Genomic DNA, 6,482 nt, shown 5'->3' on the forward strand with positions numbered 1-6,482 from the left:
TTAAGTCTAGGCGAGAAGTTAGATTTGTGGAACCCCATCCTGTGTGTTAAGGCATAGTCATCTGCCATGGTTGCTGCCTCATACAACTTTGGTACTTTCCTTTCCTCCAGATCTACTTTAAGGTCCTCGTGGACACACTGTTGGAATTCCTCCACCAGGATCAATTGTCGCAATAGTTCGAAGTCTTTCCCAACCCCTTTTGAATCACACCACCGATCAAACATGGTTTCTTTCATTCTGGCAAACTCCACATGGGTCTCACTCTCCCTCTTCCTGGCATTCCGGAATTTTTGCCGGTAAGCCTCAGGGACCAATTCATAGGCTTTGAGAATGTTTTCTTCACTATCTCATAATCTGCACATTGGTCAATCGGTAAAGCCGAATAAATATCTTGAGCTTTACCCACCAGAACACTTTGCACTTTCATGGTCCAGGACTCCTAAGGCCATTTTAGCAGTTGAGCCACTTTCTCAAAGTGTGAAAAAAAATTGGCTACCTCCTTTTCATTGAAGGGTGGAACCAGCCTCACATGTCTGCCAACATCCCAGGTGTTCTGACTGGGTGTCGAACCAGTCGGCATGGATGCTACCTCTCCCCGTTCTTTCATTAAATCCAGCTCCTCGAGTTTAATTTCCTGCTGAAGCGCCAGTTCACGTTCCTTTAACTCCCTTTCGGCTTTTCTCTCCTCTGCTTCGATTTCCATTGCAGCTCTCCTTTCCTCTGTTTTTTTCTCTTCTCTTCTTTCTTCGAGTTCCCTTTCAACTCTCCTTTCCTCTGCTTGTTCCTTTTCTCTTCTCTCTTCGAGTTCTCGTTCCTGTGCTGCTCTTCTTTCCTCGAGTTCTCTTTCAACTCTCCGTTCCTCTGCTTTTTTCTCTTCTAACCTTTCCTGGCTCTGCAATTGCATCTCCAGTTTCCGGAGCTTCACATTTTCTTGCTCATCGGGTAACCAATCCAAGGCTCCCTCTTCCCATGTTCCTCGTCTTACCAGAGATTCCATCACCAATTTCTGCATTTTTGCTTTCCTCATATTCGCTCGGACCTCCAAGCTAAAATGTCTGGCCAATACCAAGAGTTCCGATTTTAATAACGCTCAGAACTGTGCCTCACTAGTGGTCACTGCAAACTTCTCTGCATCAAACTCCATGGTGACTATCCGTTAGCACCTGTTAACCTTCACACAATTTTTTTCCAATTTTAAAAAAATTTGGGAATGTTGGAAAAATTTCCAAATTTGCGAATTCATTCCCAGACGAAATTTAGGGGTTTTTAATCCACAGTACGAGATTTAGGGAATTTAATCAGCAATGCCAAAACCCCAATTTCTCCACAGTACGAGCCCCCAATTTCAATCTGGGTCAATCCCGAACGAATGTTATTAGGGAATTTTTGTTATCCCGGATGAAGACCCAATTTCGAGCCCACGAGTCAATTGGACGAGCCCCCAATTTCTGTTACGTGTTCCTCCCCGACCTCCTGGTCGCGGTATACCTCCGAACCCCGAGAGGAGCCACGGCAGAAAAATATATTATTCCGTGTCAAAACCAATATTGAAACCACACCAATGGTTATCCACAAACAAATAATATATAAAAAAGCACACAGGAATAATGATACAACAATGATAGCAATCAGGGGAGATGATTGATGCGCAAGATTGGAGGTCTCGTCTCTTCAAAGCTGTCCATGCACGCTCGCTTTCGAAGTTAAGTAACTTTTCACAATTGTGTTTTTGTCGAAACTGGTCTTGCATGTACCTATTGGGGTGTCTTTAATAGTATTCTTGGCGTTGGTTTTTTGTACCTGTGTACAGAATCGTTGGTCTTTCTCATCGTGTATTCTGAGGCCTAAGTGTAGTACTAGGCTACTGTGTCCAACCTTGGCTTTAGGCTTTGTTTTTGTCTCAGCGGTTCTCCGATCACGCTGAAATTTTTTTCCGGTCTCTGTTTTCACGGTCTTTTCATCCCATACTTCCTTGTTTTAAAATCTCAAAAAAAAAAAAAAACCCAAAAACATTTCCTTCCGTTTTTATTCGTTTATTCGTTCTTAGTTGTTCGTTCGTTCATTCATTCTTCGACCACGCTGTTTGTGATCACGTTGTTAAAAAATGTCTCATCTGAACCCTGAAGACCTATATTCTGTCATATTCTATAACACCTTTTTCTTCTTCTTCTATAAAAGGATGCTTTCGACTTGCTCACCAAATCCATTCATTCCAAAAAAAAATTCCATCTCTTATAGTGCATCTTTCATTCATTCCCTAAACTCTCCAGCACTCCATCCTCCCTCCAGCGTCCTCAAACGTATTTTTGACTCGAATGTCTCAAGAAACTCATTTTGCAATAAATGTTCGTTTCCCATTAATCGTACATTTTTCAAAATCCCATCACCCCAAAATCCCATTTCCCATCACCCCTCCCCTCTAAATCTACCCCCTTGCCCATCCCCTCCAAATCATCCCCATCACCCATCTCTTTCAAATCTTCCCCCTTGTCCCTCCCCTCCAAATCTTCCCAATCACCCATTCCTTTCAAATCTCCCCCCACACCCCTCCCCTCCGAGACTCTCCCTCGCTCCTCCCCTCCTAGACTCCCCTCTCACCCCTCCTCCTCAAAGCGTCCTCCCCGCTTCTTCCCCCTTCCAACTTTCACCTTCATCTCTCTCAACCTTCTGCCTCGCTCTTCCCCCTCGTCAAATAACACCTCACTGCGCCTCTCCCAATCACCATCAAACCTTTTGTCTGCCCCATCCTTCCCTTTCTCCGAGCTATTCTGTAATCTCTGACACACCTTCAACAGCTCTCCCTACCTCTTCCTCCTCTTCCACATCTTACCCTACCGCTCCCCCCCCCCCTGTTCTGTATCCGATGCTCCCCCTTCCTCTTCCTTAACAGTATGGACCTCAAACATCCGAGGCCTTCGCTCAAACATGTCCGATCTCTCCATACAGGTTGCTTCTGACAAACCAGACGTGATCTGCTTAACAGAAACTTTCCTCCTTCACGATGTCTCTGATTCCTTGGTATCTCTCCCAGGTTACTCCCTACTCCGGTATGATAGACCTGAGCCTCGTCCTGGAGGTGGGGTTGCTATCTTTATAAAAAACTCTCTTCCTCACTCGCCCTGCACTGCCCTCTCTCCACCTCACCCCCAGGAATACCTTTGGCTACGGCTTCCCCTTCGCTCCCACCTTTTGTTCATATGTGTGTTGTACCGTCCACCAAACAGTGATGACTCCATCTACATCTCGCTGTCTGAGAATATGGACCAACTTCTATCTACCCATCCCAACTCTCTCTTCCTCATATGTGGTGATTTCAACTGTCACCATGCCAGTTGGCTGGGTGTGGGTACCTCTCTCACCAGCCATGGCTCTTCAGCAAAGGACTTCTGTGACTCACTGGGACTGACACAAACTGTCAATTTCCCGACCCGGATTTCAGTCAACGGAGCATCTTCTCTTCTGGACTTGGTTATGACTAACTTCCCTGAAAATGTCTGCTGCTCTTCTTCTGCTCCAATCGGTTCTTCTGATCATGTGCTTGTTAAAGTGGACATCTCTCTGACCATTCTCAGAGAGCCTCCTCAGCATCGACGAGTCTGGCATTTCACTCAGGCCAACTGGCACGGTCTTCAAGCAGCCATCAATCATCTGGACTGGTCTCCCATCTCTACTGCCTCTGACATAAATTCTTCCTGGGAATTCTTCCAAAGCAAACTGCTCTCTCTCATGCACAGATTTATCCCATCTCGTCTTCTGTTGTCATACCCTTCCTCCCGTCCATGGTACACGGAATCTTGTGGTGAGGCTATTGCCCAGAAACAACTTGCTTTCGTCTCCTGGAAAGCAAATCCAACGGAAGGAAATCTCATTTCCTTTCACAAAGCCCGAAACAAGTGTGTGTCCACGCTCAGGAGAGCCAGGAAACAATATCTCTCCATTCTCAGGACCGAACTCTCTTATCTGTCTCCCTCTTCCAAATCCTGGTGGCGTCTGGTCAAATCTGTTTCTGGTGTTTGTTCCCCCTCCATCCCCTCCCTCACCTCAAATGGCCACACGGCTGACTCCGCACGTGAAAAAGCTGAATGCCTCAACTCTGTGTTTGCCTCTAAATCTTGTGTCCCAAACCCATCCCTCTCTGTACCCACCGTACCCAGTCGTACCCAGCTGCTCCTGGACTCTGTGTCCTTTCCTCCTGACAAGGTGGAAAAGTTTCTGTCAACCCTCGACTCGGATTCTGCAACTGGACCTGACGGCATCAGCCCACGGGTCCTAAAATCCTGTTCTTCCGCTCTTTCACTCCCTCTCTCTGTTCTCTTCACCCTCTCTTTTGCTCAAGGTCATCTTCCATCTGCTTGGAAATCTGCCAACATCACCGCTTTGCACAAAAAAGGTGCAAAAACAGATCCCAGCAACTACAGACCAATCAGCCTTCTCCCAATTATCAGCAAAGTCATGGAATCCATCATTGCTTCAGATATGAAATCTTTCCTCTTCTCCAATGGCTTGATCTCTGATCATCAATTTGGTTTCAGACCTGGACACTCTACTCTGGACATGCTGCTTCTGCTTTCTCAACAATGGATGGAGGTCCTCAATGCCAAACAGGAAATTAGAGCAGTCTCCCTTGACATATCACGTGCCTTCGATACGGTCTGGCACCCCGCTCTGCTCACCAAACTCTCCTCTTTTGGTATCCATGGAAATCTCCACGCATGGCTGGCGGACTTCCTCTCTAGTCGTAGTCAACGTGTGGCCCTGAATGGGTTTCTCTCATCTCCTCTTCCTGTTCAGGCTGGAGTTCCACAAGGCAGTGTTCTAGGCCCTGTCCTTTTTCTGGTCTTCATCAATGATCTCTCTGACTCTCTTGAAAATCCTCTGTATCTCTTTGCTGATGACTCTACTCTCTGTCGCTCCATTCTTCATCCCTCAGATCGGCAGTCTGCTGCCTCCTCACTCTCTGCAGACCTGGACAAAATCACAGACTGGGCAAACAAGTGGAACATGTCTTTCAATCCTGACAAATCTCACACTCTTACGATGTCTCTCCGAAAAGACCGACTGGACAACCCTCCCATCCACTTTCTGAATAATCCTCTCCAAGAAGTTCTGTCACTCAAGCTTTTGGGTCTCACTATCTGCCATGATCTTTCCTGGGAAAACCACATTTCAAATCTGGCCTCCAAAGCCAGTCGCCGACTGGGCATCCTCCGTCGTGCGAAGTCCTTCCTTGGCACACCTGAGCTCCTCACCACATACAAGGCTTTCATCCGCAGCTCAATGGAATACTGCTCTCCCCTCTGGGCTGGTGCTCCTGCCTCACACCTAGCTCGTCTTCACGCTGTTGAAACCAAAGCATTCAGAATCATTGGAATCTCCCGCGATGAAGCTAACTCCAAGGGCCTCTCACTCACTCACCGCAGGCAGGTTGGTGGTCTTTCCATCTTCTACCGACTCCTCTCTGGCCTTGCCCCCCCAGCTCTCTCTGGGCTCTGTCCCGCAAATATTCCTACAGGTCGCACAAGATCTGCCTGCAACCCTCTTATGGCAAACTGCCAAAATCAAGACTCTCTGCTCACCTTCACTCCTTCATTCCTCTTTTCTCCCGCCTCTGGAACAAACTCCCTCACTCTCTTCAATCCCACTCCACCCTCCAGGTCTTTAAAACAGCTGTTCACCACCATCTCTTATCTTCCCCCATCCAAAACCTTGATCTTTTCTACCCCCGCTAATTTCACCCCAATTCCACTTTTTTGAAATACCAACTTCTGTCCTGGAAGTCATTGGTGTCCTTGTGTTTTATACTTCTCCCTCCACCCCCCCCCCCCCCTTCCCATGCCTCCTCCCCCCAAGCCCTCTCCCTTCCACACATCTCCCTGCTCTCAAATGTTGTGTTTGTGTGCTTCACCTTCTCTCCCCTTCTTGTTTTCCGCTCCCGCTTTTTATATATTTTGTTTGTCTGGTTGATTTGTTTGTGAAGTAAATGTTAGCTCTTTCACGAGCCTCGATTCAGTATACAAAAAAATAAAAAAAAATAAAAAAAAAATAAAATAAAATAATCAACCATACAATCAATATATCTTAAGATGGTACCATCTTCTCAAGTAACATAACTCACTGCGCTCCCAGGGAATGGAACAGAACACTCCTCAATGTTTCTATAACTCAAAGGTGATCCCGGCGAAGGGGCGATGAGGCGATGAGGCGAGTAATGAGGCGTAGGCAAGGCATGGACCGTCACGTGGTCCAAACCAACAGCAAACTGGCGGTGGAAAGGGAAATCCCAAAGACGCGAACCAGACGTGCACATTCACCGTTCAATCAACGAACCGCAGTGTAATCTTCAAATGCCGCTTTAGTGCACACCCATCCCCAGCAGACCACCGGAGGGTGAGACAAGCTGACGCGGCAAAACCTTTTTCCGTGAACAACGCGCGAGGTTCAAAATGGCCGACGGCTCTTACGTGAGTCGAAGCGACCTGGCG

This window comes from Myxine glutinosa, chromosome 5 (assembly GCF_964187855.1).
Source record: "Myxine glutinosa chromosome 5, kmMyxGlut1.1, whole genome shotgun sequence".
NCBI lineage: Eukaryota > Metazoa > Chordata > Myxini > Myxiniformes > Myxinidae > Myxine > Myxine glutinosa.